The following is a 20,619-nucleotide window of genomic DNA, read 5'->3' on the forward strand; positions in this document are numbered from 1 at the left end:
ACAATGAATTTCACCTTTTTCTCAAGTGCACAAGGAACCTTCTCCAGGATAGATCACATCCTGGGCCATATATCTAGCCTTGGTAAATTCAAAAAATTTGGTATCATTCCAAGCATCTTTTCTGACCACAATGCAGTAAGATTAGATGTCAATTACAGGAGAAAAATTATTAAAAATTCCAACATATGGAGGAAGATTTCTGAAAAAGTTTCGATACCAGTGCTTGGGACTGGTCTGTTCAGATTTTTTCTTTCTTTCTGGTTCAGTCTTGGAAGATTATGCTTTTTCTAAGAATTTGTCCATTCTTCCAGGTTATCCGTTTTATTGGCATATAGTTGATCATAGTAGTCTCTTATGATCTTTTGCATTTCTGAATTGTCTGTTGTAAGTTCTCCGTTTTCATTTCTAATTTTATTTGTCCTCCCCCCTTTTTTCTTGATGAGTCTGGCTAATGGTTTGTCAGTTTTTCTTATCCTCTCAAAGAACCAGCTTTTACTTTTACGGATCTTTGCTACTGTCACCTTCATTTCTTTTTCATTTATTTCTGTTTTGATCTTCATGATTCTTTTCTTCTACTAACTTTGAGTTTTCTTTTGTTTAATAGTTGTGTTAGGTGTAAAGTTAGGTTGTTTATCTGATGTTTTTTTCTTGTTTCTTGAGGTAGGCTTTTATTGCTATAAACTTCCCTCTTAGCATTGCTTTCACCACATCCTATAGGTTTTCAGTTGTTGTGTTTGCACTGTTATTTTTTTTCTAGGGACAGAGGAGCCTGGTGTGCTATATTCCATGAAGTCACAAAGAGTCAGACACAATTAGTGACTGAAAAATAACAAATTTTTTTAATTTCCTCTTTGCTTCAGTGGTCTCTTCATTATTCAAAAGTGAATTATTTAGCCTCCATGTGTTTGTGGTTCTTACAGCTTTTATTTTTCTTTCCCCTGAAGTTGGTAGTTAATCCTAAAAAAGGATTTTAAAATAGTACTATAACTTTGTTGACATACTATTAACTGATTATTTTCTTTAGATACTATTTATTCTTTAACTACATGCACTTTTTAAGAAATGATATTTGTTTCTGGAAATATACTTTTGTGATAATCCATAAAGATTATACTATTATTAAGTAATTTGGAAATACTCTCTTATAACCCATAAGCTAATATACAGGAAATTTACTCAGATTTAACTAGATCTTACCAGATTTATGAAGCTCATCTACAGAACAGAGTGATCAATTAAAATTTAGATCTCTGTTTTTTTAATTCCATCAAATAAGTACTTCTGACTACCCTACCAAATAGTTACAGGATAATATGAATATTTATTTCATTCAAATATAATCTGTTTTCAGGTTCACCCCTATTAGCTATGTGCAACCCCAAACAAGAGTATTCTGTGTAGCCAGAACCTAGCCACCCTATCAGCTAGCTGACCAAGATACTTGAGAAGGCTCAGCTTAAATCAACACAGGTGTTTCAGATCAATAGAGCTGCCCAGGAAACTTGTAGACTCATTAAAAATAAAGAATTTTTTTTCGTTTTGTTTTAAGCTATTAAAGTTATAAGTGAATTTTTATAGAGCAGTAGCTATCTGACAGCTGTATTAAATAAAGCTCATGTAATTATCTTTCTAATTTTAATTCATTATAGTTACAAGATATTCTATAAATTTTGAGAGTCTGTTCTCAGATCAAGGCTTTAATAAGCTATTTTAAATATCCTAGTATTAGATCCAGAGAGTATGATTTGGAGCACATTTTCACTTGTAATAGCTACATAATCATACATATAGGAAAAGTAAAAATAAAGAGTATTTGCCTTTTGAGGAATGTAATTAAAGTATAGACATTATTTCACTCTTCAGAAATGAGTCAAATAAGCTTTAGTCTTGAGTTTGTCCATCTCCCTACTAATGTCAACTAGACTTTGAGTAGGTGAGGGTAGGGAAAGCACTGATGTTATTTTTCATTTCCCCCTTCTCTTCCCCTTAGCTCTTAGTGCCTACTCTCTTCCCACATCAATAGGGTCTTTCAACAAATTCTAAGTCCCCAATTAATGATATCAATCTAGGAGATGACTATGTCCCACGTCTTTACTATGATTTTTATTCATTTTTCTGCCCCTGAAAAACTAAGCTGACATTATAAAGATAACATGCAGACTATTTGGAGAATCAAAGTTTTCTTTTGTTTAGAATAACATCAACAAAAACTTAGTTGTGTATCCTCAGCATTTTATACATTGATATTTTAGAACATCCTAATAATATATTCTCTACTTAATTATTAGATAGAAACCTATTAAATTTATTCATTGAGTGAGAGCAGATGGTCCCAAATTAACTAGTGAATAGGTTCACGAATCTTGAAAAAATGTGTCAAAGAATGCTTCCAATAAGCACATGTGGGGACTTCTTATCCTCCAGACTGCCTTCTGAAAATGTGACTGTAGGCACAGTAATCTTTAGAAAGGAGATGAGGTAGGCTACTGCACTAGACAACAGTGAGGCCTATACTGGGTGAGGTACCCATGTTTTTCAGCGTGATGATTGCTTATCACAGCATTCAACTCTCACAGTCTGTCATGTGGCTGATATGGTGAGTATTAGAGCAATTTATCTGGGTCAAATTGCTTAGTGAAACTCATAAAAATGCAAATATAATACTTGAGAAAGGTAACACATTAAGTCACAGAATGTATTAATAATTTACCACATATTATGTTATCCTAAAGTTCTCATAATTGATCTGTTGACAAAGCACTTAGAAGATACATTCACTTGTATTTTTAATAATAGGTTTCTCAAACTCAAGATTATTCTAATTCTATTCTTGATTTCGGCTCTCTGCACAATCCACCCCCCACCTGTTATGGACTGAGTGTTTGTGACCCCCAAAATCATTTATTGATGATTTTATTCCCAATGTGATTATATTAGGAAGTGAGAGCCTGGGAGGCGTTAGGTTTAGATGAGGTTATGAGGGTGGATCCTCACCCTGCCTTCATGATGGAATCATTACCTGTGTAAGAAGAAGAAGAGACACCAGATCATCCTCTTTCCACCATGTGAGAACACAGTCATCAGGAGTATGAGTGCACAGAAGGAAGCTTATATTGGAAGCCAAGGAAAGGGCACCCATTAGAACCAACTCATGTTGGTACCCTGATCTTGAACGTTCAGGCTCTGGAACCTTAGGAAAATACATTTCTGTTGTTTAAGTCACCCAATCTATAGCATTTCATTATAACAGTTTGAGCTGACTAGACACTTCCCACTCACCCAGTTTCTCAAGCCAAGAAACTGGGAATCATCATTTATGCCTTTATGGTCTCCGTATCTCATATCTAAACCAATAGCAAGTTCTTTGGACTATTTTATTATTGTTTCCCTGATGAAGACTTTCCAATGGCTTGTCCTGGAATAATAATGCAATCTAAATATTCATGATAACTTGTATTTACCTTTCCAGGTCTTCCCTTACCACTCCCCTCTTGATTCACACATTTCAGTCACACTAACATTTCTGTTATATGCATCACAAAGTCTATTTGTAACTAAGACTCCATATGCCGTCTTTCATTGCCTGAAAGGCTCTTCTTGGACACCTTCTTATAGCTATCTCATTTTGTCATTTATTTCTCAGGGGATGGTCCTGCTGTCCAAAGAGCACTTTTCTGACTATGCTAGCTAAAATGGTCCCACTACTACATCTGTCATACTCTGTTTCCTTCTGGTAATTTATCACCATCTGAGTGACTATTACTTTTTTTCTTTGCGTATCTTATTGCCGTTTCACTTTGCAAAATATATCCAATATGATGTGGATTTATTTATCTTATTAGTTTCCCTATCCCCAATGTATACAACAGCACCTTAATACATCATAAATGACTCAAGAAGGCAATTTATCAGCATGCTAAAATATAATAATTAATTCTATGACACAATCTAAAGCAACTTTGTTGAGCAAATATATGTATGATATTCAATACAAAATCACAATTCCAGTCAAATGTTTAAATCAGTAAAGAAACATTTAAATAAAGCATAGCAAGATAATAGCAGCACTTGCCCTTAAATTATATTTGTAACTTGTTCAACCTCTTTGGTATTTTCTTAACAGAAGCAAATAAGTGATAACATTTATAGAATATACCATAAAATAAATTTCAGTTTAATATATATTTCAGTAAAATATGTTTACTAATATAACTGTGACAAATTAAAAAGGAAAACAATTATATTCATTAATAATTCCTCCTCCCCCATACAGACACAGATTGGGAAAGTGTAATTACCATTCAGTATTAGTTAAGTTATCCAATCATGCATTCCTTTCATAAGCATATATGAGTTAATGACTATGTATGAGGGTGAGACTGGATTTCATATTAGGAAGCAAAGATATTTGTAAATGATACAGTCCTGTCCTCAAGGAAGTACATCTAGGTAAAGAGACAGACATGAAAATAAGTGACCAAAATGCAGTGGAGCTATAGAGACAAAAATAGATGTGTATCTTGGCTAATCTGGAATCATATGGGAGGAGGTTTCTGATAGCTGAAATGCTTTGGGGAGAGGGAGGAAGTGACTCTGAGCTGAATTTTAAGAGATGACTAGATGTTAGTAAGCGGAGAAGGCAATGGTAACCCACTCCAGTACTCTTGGCCTGGAAAATCCCATGGACGGAGGAGCCTGGTAGGCTGCAGTCCATGGGGTTGCTATGAGTTGGACACGACTGAGTGACTTCACTTTCACTTTTCACTTTCATGCATTGGAGAAGGAAATGGCAACCCACTCCAGTGTTCTTGCCTGGAGAATCCCAGGGACAGGGGAGCCTGGTGGGCTGCCGTCTATGGGGTCGGACACGACTGAAGTGACTTAGCAGTAGCAGATGTTAGTAAGGCAAAGGGGGAAGGGGTCATTCTATGTAGGGCGCGAATATGAATGGCAAAAATATACAACAAAAATATGAGACAAAGACAATAAATAAAAAGGCAAAAAAAAAAAAGAGAAAAAGAGTATGAGATGAAGGAAAAGTAGGTTGGGCTCTGATTAGATAGTGCCTTGTCTTCTTCACTTCTTTGTTCATTAGTCTTCCATTTATTGTCTAAGCAAATATTTCAGTAGCTCGTATCACATTCAGTGCAGGGCACTTCATAGTAAAGAGTTTGAACTTTGCATTAGAAGTGAGGACAGTAGATTTTATGATGGCTTGAATTTTAGGATGCATTACTCTGGCATTTTTGAGAGAGATAAATTGAACAGTTTAGGACTGCAGGCAGGGAGGCTGCTGTAATAACCCATGCAAAAGTTGACAGTAGTCTACCTTAAGGCGGTGGTAATAGAATAGAGAAAATGAGACAGATTTAAGAAATATATAAGAGAAAACAGATTTTACAAGTGAGAGGGAGAAGTAATTGTCTCCTTGAAGTGAGCAAGAAGAGTTTATTAACCTTTATCTTTTATCAGTTCCTTAATAGCTTGAAAGGCAAAGGTTTTGTAAAATGGTATGATCTGTCAAGTTTAGGTGCTTCAGCTAAACTCTCTAACAAGGGAGAAAGAAGTTTACTTCTCTTTTTCTTCTTTCCATATTGCCCTTGCACTTGTGTTGGAGTCCTACAGACATCTCTTCCTGAAGGAAGAAGTCTGTAAGACACTGCAGGTCAGAGGGGAGACAAGAACTCCCTCTCCAATCCTGTCATTGTTTATTAGTCTGTTCTTCTCTCAGTATAAATATCATGAGAGTAAATGAGAGAAGATATATCCGAATATTTCACACATGCACAGCTTGGGTTTTTACATTCTGCTGTTACTAAATAATAATCAGGAAGGGGCTGTTTAATTGATGCTCTGCCTTTGGGTTAAATTCCACTTAAAGATTTCAGGACAGCCTATGTTTTTCATCTATAATCACCAAAACAGAAAACTGTATACTTACTGTGTTACAGTGTGATTTTTCAGTTCAGTCAGTTCAGTTCAGTTCAGTTCAGTCGATCAGTCGTGTCTGACTCTTTGCGACCCCAAGGACCGCAGCAGGCCAGGCCTCCCTGTCCATCACCAACTCCCGGAGTCCACCCAAACCCACGTCCATCGAGTTGGTGATGCCATCCAACCATCTCATCCTCTGTCGTCCCCTTCTCCTCCTGCCCTCAATCTTTCCCAGCATCAGGGTCTTTTCCAAGGAGTCAGCTCTTTGTATCAGGTGGCCAAAGTATTGGAGTTTCAACTTCAACATTAGTCCTTCCAATCAACACCCAGGACCGATCTCCTTTAGGATGGACTGGTTGGATCTCCATGCAGTCCAAGGGACTCTCAAGAGTCTTCTCCAACACCACAGTTCAAAAGCATCAATTCTTTGGTGCTCGGCTTCCTTTATAGTCGAACTCTCACATCCATACATGACCACTGGAAAAACCATAGCCTTGACTAGACGGACCTTTGTTGCAAAGTAATGTCTCAGCTTTTAAATGTGCTATCTAGGTTGGCCATAACCTTCCTTCCAAGGAGTAAGCATCTTTTAATTTCATGGCTGCAGTCACCATCTACAGTGATTTTGGAGCCCAGAAAAATAAACTCAGCCACTGTTTCCACTGATTCCCCATCTATCTGTCATGAAGTGATGGGACCGGATGCCATGACCATAGTTTTTTGAATGTTGAGCTTTAAGCCAACTTTTTGAGTCTCCTCTTTCACTTGTATCAAGAGGCTCTTTAGTTCTTCATTTTCTGCCATAAGGGTGTTGTCATATGCATATCTGAGGTTATTGATATTTCTCCCGGCAATCTTGATTCCAGCTTGTGCTTCCTCCAGCCCAACGTTTCTCATGATGCACTCTGTATAGAAGTTAAATAAGCAGGGTGACAATATACAGCCTTGATGTACTCCTTTTCCTATTTGGAACCAGTCTGTTGTTCCATGTCCAGTTCTAACTGTTGCTTCCTGACCTGCATGCAGGTTTCTCAAGAGACATGTCAGATGGTCTGGTATTCCCATCTCTTTCAGAATTTTCCAGTTTATTCTGATCCACACAGTCAAAGGCTTTGGCATAGTCAATAAAGCAGAAATAGATGTTTTTCTGCAACTCTCTTGCTTTTTTGATGACCCATCGGATGTTGGCAATTTGATCTCTGGTTCCTCTGCCTTTCTAAAACGAGCCTGAACATCTGGAAGTTCACGTATTGCTGAAGCCTGGCTTGGAGAATTTTAGCATTACTTTACTAGCGTGTGCGATGAGAGCAATTGTGAGGCAGTTTGAGCATTTTTTGGCATTGTCTTTCTTTGGGATTGGAATGAAAACTGACCTTTTCCAGTCCTGTGGCCACTGCTGAGTTTTCCATATTTGCTGGCATATTGAGTGCTGCACTTTGACAGCGTCATCTTTTAGGATTTGAAATAGCTCAACTGGAACTCCAACACCTCCACTAGCTTTGTTCGTAGTGATGCTTCCTAAGGCCCATTTGACTTCACATTCCAGGATGTCAGGCTCTAGATGAGTGATCACACCATCGTGATTGTGTGAGTCATGAAGAACTTTTTCGTACAATTCTTCTGTGTATTCTTGCTACCTCTTCTTAATATCTTCTGCTTCTGTCAGGTCCATACCATTTATGTCCTTTATTGAGCCCATCTTTGCATGAAATGTTCCCTTGGTATCTCTAATTTTCTTGTAAAGATCTCTAGTCTTTCCTATTCTATTGTTTTTCTCTAATTCTTTGCACTGATCACTGAGGAAGGCTTTCTTATCTCTCCTTGTTATTCTTTGGAACTCTGCATTCAAATGGGTATATCTTTCCTTTTATCCTTTGCTTTTCGCTTCTCTTCTTTTCCCAGTTATTTGTAAGGCCTCCTCAGACAGCCATTTTGCTTTTTTGCATTTCTTTTTCTTGGGGGTGGTGTTGATTCCTGTCACCTGTAGAATGTCGCGAACCTCTATCCATAGTTCATCAGGTATTTTGTCTATCAGATCTAATCCTTTAAATCTATTTCTCACTGACTTAGGTCATACCTGAATGGTCTAGTGGTTTTCTCCACTTTCTTCAATTTCAGTTCAGTGTGTCCAACTTTTTGTGACCCCCAAGGACTGCTGTACGCCAGGTTTCCCTGTTCATTAACAACTCCCAGAGTTTACTCAAACTCATGTCCATTGAGTCCATCCAACCCTCTCATCCCCTGTCATCCCCTTCTCCTTCCACCTTCAATCTTTCCCAGCATCAGGGTCTTTTCAAACAAGTCAGTTCTTCGCATCAGGTGACCAAAGTATTGCAGTTTCAGTTTCACCATCAATCCTTCCAATGAACATTCAGGACTGATTTCCTTTAGGATGGACTGATTGAATCTCCTTACTGTCCAAGGCACTCTCAAGAGTCTTCTCCAACATCATAGTTCAAAAGCATCAATTCTTTGGTGCTCAGCTTTCTTTATTGTCCAACTCTCATATTCATATATATAACTACTGGAAAAACCATAGCTTTGACTAGACAGACCTTTGTTGGCATAGTAATGTCTCTGCTTTTTAATGGGCTCTCTAGTTTGGTCATAGCTTTCCTTCTGAAGAGCAAGCATGTTTTAATTTCATGGCTGCAGTCACTATCTGCAGTGATTTTGGAGCCCCCCAAAATAAAGTCTGCCACTGTTTCCACTGTTTTCCCATCTATTTGCCATGAAGTGATGGGACCAGATGCCATGATCTTAGTTCTCTGAATGTTGAACTTTAAGCCAACTTTTTCGCTCTCCTCTTTCACTTTCATCAAGAGGCTCTTTAGTTCTTTTTCGCTTTCTGCCATAAGGATGGTGTCATCTGCATATCTGAGATTATTGATATTTCTCCTGGCAATCTTGATTCCAACTTGTGTTTCATCTAGCCCAGCATTTCTTATGATGTACTCTGCATGTAAGTTAAATAAGCAGGATGACAGTATACAGCCTTGACTTACTTCTTTCCCGATTTGGCAACAGTCTGTTTTTCCATGTCCAGTCCTAATTGTTGCTTCCTGACCTCCATACAGATTTCTCAGGAGGCAAGTCAGGTGGTGTGGTATTCCCATCTCTTTAAGAATTTTCCACAGGTTGTTGTTATCCACACTGTCAAAGACTTTGGCATAGTCCATAAAACAGAAGTAGATGTTTTTCTGGAATTCTCTTGGTTTTTTGATGATCCACTGGATGTTGGCAATTTGATTTAATTGCAAGCATATTTTTAATATTTATGTAAACAAACTTGCTCTCATAAAGATAGATACAGAGTCCCAATGCATCACTTGAACTTGAAAAAAAAAAATACTTGTTTTTAAAACAAAATTCCAATGAATTTTTTTTCTAATAAAGAGCAGCTCACCAATCTGTTGTAACAGTTGGATTAATTTCTGATTAATGAATGATTTTAATTTACTTATCTGTAAGTCCAGATAAGATTAAATTCACAAATTCAAAAATATCCTGTCTCATTTTTTGTAAATATAGTATTTGTATATATTAAATTATATTTGAATTCCTAATGAATATTTATTTCTAAGTATAACTTAAAGAATGTACAGGTGGAAAGATTCAAGTTGTGCATTGTGGATAAATTATATATTTTTTATCCTCTACTCTGATAACATTGAATTTTGATCATTATTTGTTTTCATTTAATAATATTATGGAAAAACTCTAATTTAGATATTTCCTTTCTAAAGGCTATTACATTGTGAAGTAGATGATCTCAAGTATGTCTTTAATATAAATCTACAGATATCTTAAGTTAAATAATTCCAAAGGCTTTCTGTTGGCTAAAATGAAATTGTAAAACTGTAATATTTAGATATTACATCACAGTCTATGATTGATAATTCCCATCGATTATAGACTAAAATAATTTTTACTTAAAGTGCTCTTAATCACATGATTGAGAGTGCAACTTAGGTATTGAAACAGCAGAGTGATTGTAATACTTACTGGTACCTTTATTTTTTTAATGATATATTAAAATTAAGTATGTTTATTTTATCCACAAAATGGCAAGAAACTGACTAGAATAGACAGTACAAAAGTGAATTAAAATAGCAATGGCAAATACTGAGTGAACTCTAGACCATGTGTGGGATGCAGGCTGTTTCATTATATTTAAAATTAAGCAGCATTAAGAATTTTTAGACTATATTTCTACAGGATTTAAGGTATAGAAATATATCATTTTACTTCAAGTACCTCCAGGTAGATAGGTCGATGAGTATAGATATATACCTTTATAGCTCTATATGGATATGGATATCCTATCTGCACAGTTTTGGAGTTTTATTTGATATTTAGTATGCAAAAGTGAAGAGGTGTCTATGCTTAGGTAATACCTTCATTTTTCATCTACACTGAGTCAGCTTGCATGCTTTATGTTCTGTAAAGGTCACTTCTGGGTGACTGACCTCCTCTATAGGGTGGAATAGAAAGGTGGGGAATAGCAGACCAACCTACTTTTATATATATCCACTACCACCAGCAGGCTGCAAAAATGTCTGGGAGTCTATTATTTAGGATATTGGGCTGCTCAGTGGTAAAGAATGCGCCTGCAATACAGGAGACACAGAAGACAAGGGTTTGATTCCTGGGTCAGGAAGATCATCTAGAGGAGGGCATGGCAACCTACTCCAGTATTCTTGCCTGGAGAATCTCATGGACAGAGGAGTCTAGAGGGCTATGGTTCATGGGGTCACAAAGAGTTGGACATGACTGAAGCAACTAAGCAGCAGAGCAGTGAATATATTAACTGTGATGGGTAATGCAAAAAGTTTAGTGTTTTGTGAAGTATATAGAGCTATAAAATGTAACCCATTATCAGCACATAAGTCATACTTTGTCATTTATTGTTTTTATTGTGTCCACCCAAAAAAAGAATATCAGTTTATCTGAAAAGATGTTTTAAAAAGTTCTACTTGAAGACATAAAAGCCATAACTAATAATGAAATGTTTTAAACATCAAAAGTATCTACTTAAATATCTTGTCAATAAAGATTGGTACATGTATTTTTGTTAGTTTTCCAATAGAATTTCAGTGTATCATAATTTAGTGAATTTCAGAAAGTTTAGATAGTACATTATATTCTTAGTTTCCTCTGTGTTTTAAATGTAACTGTAATATCAACATTCTAAATCTATTTTACTTAGGCATAGTCTTAATAATTAAAGGCATTCAATAACCGTAAGCTTGTAGTATATAACAGATTACTATTCTATGAAGAACTGTATGATCTCTTGGGCAGTCTTTCTGTGTGGAGTTTTATGGATAATACATTTCAGGACACTGGTAACAGAAAAAAGGAACAAAGGAAAACATTTCATCATCATCTCTTGAGTATTGTACAATGTAAATTTTATCAGTCCTTTTCTAAGGCAAACACAAACCTCTCACCTATTAAACATGATAAATTAACATAAAAGATACACTGGAGTCCGAAGACAAAATGGAAGAGATAATATTACTCACTGGAATGTCCAAGCACAATGCAAGAACTTGGATTATTTTTATTCTGTGCAACAAAAGAATCATGAAAAACTTGGCAAATTCACCACACGTAGTCTCTTTATTTGTACATTATTTCTATTTGGGAAAAAGTATTCTTTGATATATTAAATAATTGTAGTATTCTACCCCAAATAGTAAAATTCTATTTATTGAGTCCATTTTCTATTAATACTTAATACACATTAGAAAGTTATTTCATTCAGAAAAAATTTCCATATAATAAAATTGAAATGCAGTATCTAAACTAAAAAAAAAAAAAAAGCAGGAGTGACAATTAGAAGGTAAATGGCACCTGAAACTATCACAACGTCTCTTTTTGCTAATCGGCTATACTCCTATACAAAATAAAAACTTAAAAAAAAAAAACAAGATAAATGGCTTTTTACAATGTCAAGGAAAGGGAAAGTAGCTGGGTTTTACAAATATATCTGTGGTCCTAAGGGGAATAAAATTGTTTTGTTAAGAAGAAATGCAGTTCAATAAGGGTCTAAAATTTCTATAATTGAAAATTTCAACTAAATTTATGTTCTAATTCAATCATCTAGCTCAAAAAATCTATAAACTTGAGATGATCATGTTTCTCCTTTAAGCAGATCACACGTTAAGATAAAACTTTCTTATATGTGATAAAAATTATGCTGGATAAATTATAATAATTTATGCCTTAAAAAAAAAGGTATGCTGCTACAAAAGTAAGGGAATTGTTAAGAATCACCAAACATACAAGAAATGCAAGTCAAGAGCTATTAAAAACAAGCAAAACACTAAATTGTTTTAGAAACATCTGTTGAACCTTGGTCTAAGGTAGCAGGGAGCTTCTAATTGCCTGAGTACTACATATGAGGCAAGGCCTGAATAGTAGGTTAAATCAGAAAATTCTTAAAGTTGGAACTTTGGAAAAAGTATTTTTTTTTTTCTCCCAGTTGGGTAAAACTAAAAAAATACTAAAATTCAGAATATGTTTGGGACACTTTTCTTTTTTTTTTTGCCTAAAAAAATCCAACTCTCTCCTGGGATTTCCTAAACATAGTCTGCTGTCAAATATACTTGACATCAAAATTGACTCTATTATGTACTGCTCGAACTATAAGCTAAATATCTAGTTGAAAGTTATCTTAGGCAGGTCTTTGCCCCTACTTACCTGAGAGAAGCTAATCAAATAGTCTAAGAGAAAAAGAAGAGACTTCAAAATATCTCTAAGATTTACTTTTAAGAATACACGGTTGACCAAAATGATAAGTATATAATAGTTATCCTGAGTGAAAGTTAACTGAAACAAAAATTTTATAGTCCAAGTTCTAGTTATAAGATCAATGAGAAGAGCTTGGATGCATTCCTTTTTATTAATAAAATGTCAAAAATTGAATTTAAAAATAAAGCATTGCAATATTTAAAAATCAATAAACACTGTTTAGAAATAAATCCAGCAAAAGTTGTACAAGAGCTATATTGTAATAAATTAAATATCTATATAAGCCATTGGAAAAGTCAGTATTATGAAGATATTTGTATTCCACACATTGACTTAGAGGTTTAGTTCAGTGTCAATGAAATAGTAACCAGCTATTTTGTGGACATTGATATTAGAACGAAGAACCTTGTGTAAGCAAATTTTTCCTATAAAAGAAGTTCAAGGAGGGAGAGGATATATTAAATAGTTTTATTAAATAAAACATTATGGTATTAGTGCTCAAGTACAAATAAACTTATTTATTAAAATATAAGAAATGGTATTACAGATCATAAAATAGAAGGTGGACTATTCTAGTATCTTTGATTCCAATATAAGATTCAGCTATCAGACTTAGTTTTGCTTTTGTATTCTTTGGTGAAAATTCTTTAACATTTTCCATCCCTTTACTCTGGTTTTCAACAAAATTACCATACTTCATCTAGGCATGATTTGTTTTGCATTTATCTACTGAGCTCATTCTGATTGGTATCACTTAGCAAAATTTTGATAATTCTCAACCACTATGTCTTCAAATATTACATCTTTTAAATTTTTATTCTGTCTTCTCTGAGACTCCAGTTGAAATATATGATAGACATTTCACTAAAACCTCCATGTCTCTTGTACATTTTTATGCATTCTTTCAATCTCTTCAATCTTTTTTCTCAGCACTTCTTCTGTTGTATATTCTCATTTTCTATTTTTTCCAGCTTTGACTAATCTATTAATTTCATCCTTCACAGTCTTAGTTTCTGTTATTGTATATTTCACCTCTAGAAATTTCATTTGTTTCTTTTTGAAAGATTAAGACTTCTGCCAGGATTATAAAACTCCTCTAGGATTTTTTCAACATTTTAAGCAGAATTTTATTGGTTTAATACATGAAATACTTTCCTCATCTACATTCCCTATGAATCGCTCTCTAATATCAAACTGTCTAGCTCTATATATGCAGTTATTTTTGATTAAGTGTTGGAAAGTTCCAAAATAATTTTAGATTTTCACGTTTTTATTTTCTTCTCCCAGAGGGCTAAGGCCAACAGCAATCTCAAATCAACTTAATCCAATCTAGTTTTGAAATAATTTGAAGCTGTGCTTCAGTTTTAGGATGATTTGTTTCCAGCTAACCTGTACACCTAAGGTGCAAAACATTGCCTTTCTTTCATAGTGCCTACTGGGTTTATCAGTGCTCTTACTTCTTGGTAGGTCATAAATTTCAATTTTTGTCCTCTTAGCCATGTGATTAAAGTTTCTTTCAAATTCTAAACCTCATAAGATAGAAAAAAGTCACCAAATATTTGTAGAATTCTTTTTTCTTTCATATTTCAATTCTGCTTCTGCTTATAACCATGTAGCTGTATATATTATAACATATTTTGGTATATATTTTCTAAATTTTCTACTTATTTTCATTATAAAAATTTGTTCAAGTTAACCTAATTCATTGTTATAGGGAAAATAACTCTAATTAAACTGTTTTTTTTTTTTTAATTTGGATCTGAAAACCAGATATTGCTCCTAACATTTCACTACAGTTGAACGGTTTTACATAACTATATTTTAAGACCATAAAAGTCTGTAGGCTAAACATTTTTCATATCTTTTCTGTAGATTTGTTTATTTTTATTGTTAAGTGGGCATCCAAACAATATTATTGCTAATATAAATTAATGATTCAGTTGAAATATGGATAAGTTCTACTAACTTTAACCATTAACATTGCTGCCCAGGTCTACTGATTGGTTTCAACAGAAAAATGTGTACTCCAACATCTTCTGCTGACCTCTTCATTTTTTTAAAAACCAATTTACTTGCAGATAGGGACAGAAAGTCAGGGTGTGCATACTGGTGAGAATTATGAAACAAAGATTAATGAATGGTGCTTGTCAAAGATTTGCTGAAGTCATGTATTTTGCACAGACTTCCTGATACAGCAGTCATGCATTCACTCATTCGATAGAGTTTAGGACATAAAAATGGAATCATGCCAGATGAGTGAGCTAAGGAAACGTGAGTGCCTGAATGGAGCAATGCATTCCACATACTTCACCTTAATAAAGCCTGGCAAGTCACCCTTCTTACACCTCATTTTTCCCTCTGTCAGCTGAATATGAGTAACAGTCCTAAGATATAAAAGATAGGAATGGTATGTAAAATACTTCAACTTTTAATTTATTCTGAATTCTCTCTTTGAATTTTCAGCATGTTTGCTATGGTGCCAATAGGTAATTTAAGAGAAGTTAATCTGCATTTAAAAGACTAATCATAGATACATTTAAAATAACCATATAAACTGTACTTATTTACAGTACCAGTATATAGACTCTTAGTGTTTGTTGGTATCATATGAATAATTTTGAGAATATTGTAGGCAAGATGTTAAGTTTTCATTGTAGCTCACTGTTCTCTTTGCATACATTAAGTGAACTGTATCCTTATTAGCCTTTAACTAAAATATTAGTAGCTTAATTTGGATGCCATACCAACTATACATTGATAACAAATCGTTAGTCAAATATTCAAGCCTTGAAGATTCATAATACATCCTGTGATATCATTTCCTTTCATTGATCAAAAAGATTAGCAAGAATGTTGGGCAGTAACAAAAATCTTTATAGAGGAAGACATTTGTTATCTAGAGTAGAAATCACAGATTCAAGATACATCTAGATCTCCATCAAAATATCACCTCTGCTTTAGTGTTATTTTATTTAAAAAATATTTACTCACCATGTGGAGAGAAACATTCAGTTGCTTTTTGATATTTTATTTAGAAGGCAAAACAAACAATAACAAACCCATATATACAAAGAATAGACTGGTGGTTGTCAGAGGGGAGGATGGTTGGGAACTGGGTAAAATGAGTGAAGGGGTCAACAGTATGAACGTCCAGTTATAAAGTAAATAACTATTGGGATGTAATGTACCACATGGTGACTACAGTCAGTAATATTTTATTTTATTTCATATTAGATAGTTGCTAAGAGAGTAAACCTCAAAAACTCTCATTGCACACAAAAAATATTAGTCAATGTTTTTATACCTTCTGGCAGTATCATGGGCAGAGAACCCAGAACATCATGTTGGATTTCTGACCTAGAGGACTAAGAACTAATACCTGAATACTTTTTAAGCTATTGTGGCAATGGTAATTTATTTTGCAGTGAACAAAAACTAACACATATGGAAATCATGCCTCATTTTTGCTTTTAAATTTGAGGCATGTATTACTTTCTGTATTTATTTGACCCAAAAGTCTAACTTATTTATTACCTATAAAGAAAACATAGGCTTGCAGTACCACAGAGCAATACCTAGCATTCTGAAAAGCACACTGAAGAGACTTGAACATCATTTACTCTTTATCTATTGACTTTTTAAGCCTTTAAGTCCCTTCATTTCTGGGCTCTTCTATTTCCTTTCTCCATGGCCAATTTTTGCCAGAGTACGTTTCTTTGGGTTGATACATTAAAAGACAAAAAAAAAAAAAAATCAGGAACACAGATAACACTACTGTTCTTTCCAACCATTTCCCTAAGAGCCACAATTCAATAGGCACATGCTGTGTCTTCCTATTTATTATAGAAGATAATTTTATCAGGTGTTTGACAAAGTAATAACCAGGTCCCATAGTCTTCCAACTTGTTGTATTTGTTTGTTTTCTGTCAATCAATTGATAGCTAATCCAGAAACAAATTAGAGATTTTATAACAGTACCTTCTTAAAGATAGTACATCACATCACATCAGGTAGTCACTCTATCGTGTCTGACTCTTTATGACCCCATTGTCCGCCAGGCTCCTCTGTCCATGGGATTCTCCAGGGAAGGATACTGGAATGGGTTGCAAATTTCTTCTCCAGGGCATCTTCCTGACCCATGGATTGAACCTGGGTATCCCACATCGCAGGCAGATTCTTTACCATCTGAGCTACCAGGGAAGCCCAATCACTTTAAATGAGGCTAATTGCCAAAATAAGAAAACTAAAATTTCAGTGGCCTGATAACAAAGTAAAAGTTTATTTTGTGCTCATCCAATGATTCAGGTTTTGAACTGTGGTGTTGGAGAAAATTCTTGAGTGTCCCTTGGACTGCAAGGAGATCCAACCAGTCCATCCTAAAGGAAATCAGTTCTGAATATTCATTGGAAGGACTGATGCTGAAGCTGAAACTCCAATACTTTGGTCACCTGATTCGAAGAACTGACTCACTGAAAAAGACCCTGACGCTTGGAAAGATTGAAGACAGGAGAAGAAGGGAACTACAGAGGATGAGATGGTTGGATGGCATCACCAACGCAACGGACATGAGTTTGAGTAGCCCCCGGGAGTTGGTGATGGACAGGGAAGCCTGGTGTGCTGCAGTCTATGGGGTCGCAAAGGGTCGGACATGACCGAGTGACTGAACTGAACTGAACTGAATGATTCAGTGTAGGGCCAGATTAACAAAGTTTAGGTGTGAGGGAGGTTGATGGAGATATAAATGTTGCATACAATGTTTCAAGGGCTGAAGCTGCTGGACATAATGCCATCTTTAGCAATTTAGCTCCATGGTTTACCTGAGTGTAAGTATCAACTGATGCATGAGGGAAAAGCATGTAATGGGGTTATATGGGAAAGGTTTTATGAAGTAGGCCATGTAAGTGATGCAGTTCTGTTTGCTAACATTCTTTTGCTTTGAATTTAGTCACATGACCACCACCAGCAATACCAGGCAGTGTAACCAAGCAATGGGTTCATCAAGAAGAGGAAATAAGGGATTTGAGGGATGAGACAGACATTTCTGTCTCAGTGTAACTTTCCATCTGTTTAAGCTTTTATTCTGTTGTTAAGTATCTTTAAGTTGTTAAATCTCTTAATATTCTTCATTTCCTTAAGAATTATAGATATATGTTTCCTAACACCTGTATAGAATCTATACATGATAGTCTGTTTCTAAAATGATTCTTCATGGGTATATATACATTTATGTATAATATGTTGATAATTGAACTATGAAGTATTAACATAAATTTTTAAAGCCTTCTTAGCAGTCCATTCTTGGGCTTCCCTTGTGGCTCAGCTGGTAAAGAATCCGCCTGCAGTGTATGAGAGACCTGGGTTTGATCCCTGGGTTGAGAAGATCCCCTGCAGAAGGGAAAGGCTACCCACTCCAGTATGCTGACATGTAGTTGATTAACAATGTTGGGTTAGTTTCAGGTGTACAGCAAAGTGATTCAGTTATACATATATATGTATATATTCTTTTTTCAAATTCTTTCCCCATTTAGATTATTACAAATTATTGAGCAGACTTCCCTGTGCACTACAGTAGGTCCTTATTGGTTATCTATTTTAAATATAGTTGTCTTCCTTTGTCTGACTTACTTCACTTAGTATAGTAATCTCCAGGCCCATTCATGTAGATGCAAGTGTCATTTTATTCTTTCTAATGGCTGAGTAATATTCTATTGTATATAATTAACACATCTTCTTTTTCTGTTCATCTGTCCATGGACATTTAGGTTGCTTCCATATCTTGGATACTGTAAAATAGCACTATCATGAATATTGGGGTGCGTGTATCCTTTTGAACTATATTTTCCCCTGAATATATTCCCCGTAGTGGGATTGCTCAATCACATGGTAGCTCTATTTTAGTTTCTAAGGAACTAAAAAGGAACCTCCATTTTGTTCTCCATAGAGCTGTATCAATTTGCATTCCACCAACAGTGTAGGAGAATTCTCTTTTTTCTGCAGCCTCTCCAGCATTTATTGTTTGTAGAATGTTTGATGATGACCATTTTGACTGGTATAAAGTGATACCTCATTGTCATTTTGATTTGATTTCTCTAATAGTTAGTAACGTCAAGAATCTTTTCATGTGCCTAATTATGAAAAGTGGTTTCTATTCATGTGGTTAATTTGGAGAAATATATTTAAGTCTCATGCCCATTTTTTTTTTTATTGGATTGTTTGGATTTTTTTGTATTGAGCCACATGAGATGTTTGTAAATTTTGAAGACTGATCCCTTGCCAGTCACATTGTTTGCAAAAATTTTATCCAATTCGTGTGCTGTCTTTTCAATTTGTTTATGGTTTCTTTTGCTGTATAAAAGTTTCTGAGTTTAATTAGGTTCCATTTGCTTATTTTTGGTTTTATTTACATTTTACTATGAGACAGATTGAAAAGATATTGCTGTGATTTATGTCACTGTGTGTTCTGCCTATATTTTCCTCTAAGACTCTTACAATATCCAGTCTTATGTTTGGGTCTTTAATCAATTTTGAATATAATTTTGTGTGTGGTATTAAAGAATGTTCTAATTTTATTTTATTACATGCAACTATCCAGCTTTATTAGCATCATTTATTGAAGAGTCTGTCTCTTTTCCATTGTATAGTTTTGCCTCCTGTGTTGTAGATTAACTGACTATAGGTGCATGGGTTTATTTCTGGGTATTTTATTTCAATATTTCTTTGGTCATTTGAGATCATTGGTGTTTCCATACAAATAAAAAATAATTTGTTCTAGTTATGTGAAAAATGCCATTGGTAATTTGAAATGGGTTGTATTGCATCTATAGATTCTCTTGTGTAGCATAGTAATTTTAACAATATTGATTCTTCCCACTCAAAAACATCTCTCCACCTGTTTTTGTCATCTTTGATTTCTTTCATCAGCATCATATAGCTTTCAGAGTATGAGTCATTTGCCTACTTACATAGGATTATTCCTAGATATTTTATTCTTTTTGATGAAATGGTAAATGGGATTGTTTCTTGAGTTGCTCTTTCTGATCCTTTGTTTTTAATGTATAGAATTGTAACAGATTTCTGTGTATTAATTTTGTATCCTACAACTCTACCAAAATTATTGATAGGTTCTAGTAGTTTTCTGTAGCATCTTTGGATTTTTCTATGTATAGTAACATGTCATCTGCAAATGTTACAATTTCACTTCTTCTTTTCCAATTTGGATTCCCTTTATTTCTTTTTCTTCTCTGATTGCTATTCCTAAGATGTCCAAATCTTTGTTGAATAAAAGTGAAAGGAGTGAACATCTGTGTCTTGTTCCTGAGGAAATGATTTCACCTTTTCACTGTTGAGTATGATGGTTGTTGTAGGCTTACCATTTATACCCTTTCTTATGTTGAGGTGCATTCCCTCAGTGCCCACTTTCTGGAGAGTTTTCATCATAAACGTGTTCTTTTTTTTTCTTTTGTAATATCTACAGAGGAGAATGTGATGCTGTCTTAACTCTCTAAGAACTTTCTAGTGAGACAGTAAAATAAAACATAATAGAAAATATTATGCAGTGGGAGAGGTACCATGATTATGAGAATCAGAAGAGTAACAAGTATATATATTGAGGTAAGTGAGGAAAAGCTATAAAAAGTAGCATGCGACATGAACTTTGAAGATTTGGTAAATATGCAGTCATATGAGATGAGAAAATATTCTAAAAAAGAAATATACATTCACACAATTTCTATTAGACTGCCCCTAAATAAGTTGTTGAATGAAAAATTCTTAATAATAGGATATTCTGCTGATGAACATTGAAAAATTATTTTAAATTTCATAAATATTTTGGAATAAATTAACTAAATCTATTAATTACACAGAAATTGCAATTTAATGACATGACACAGAGATAGCCGTGAACATCAGATAGTGCAAAGCTATGTG

At 34.6% G+C, this 20,619-nt stretch overlaps 1 long non-coding RNA gene across 1 annotated transcript in view; it reads left to right on the forward strand.

Moving 5' to 3' along the window:
* LOC145530160 (uncharacterized) overlaps positions 1-19,988 on the forward strand; it is a 295,811-nt gene extending 275,823 nt beyond the window's left edge. The window contains exon 5 of the long non-coding RNA XR_014071496.1: positions 16,996-19,988. This is a non-coding gene — a long non-coding RNA (uncharacterized LOC145530160). The remainder of the gene's footprint in view (positions 1-16,995) is intronic.
* Positions 19,989-20,619: the final 631 nt, after the last annotated feature.

The sequence above is a fragment of the Giraffa tippelskirchi genome, chromosome 2, assembly GCF_054371585.1.
Source record: "Giraffa tippelskirchi isolate mGirTip1 chromosome 2, T2T-mGirTip1v1.2.pri, whole genome shotgun sequence".
NCBI lineage: Eukaryota > Metazoa > Chordata > Mammalia > Artiodactyla > Giraffidae > Giraffa > Giraffa tippelskirchi.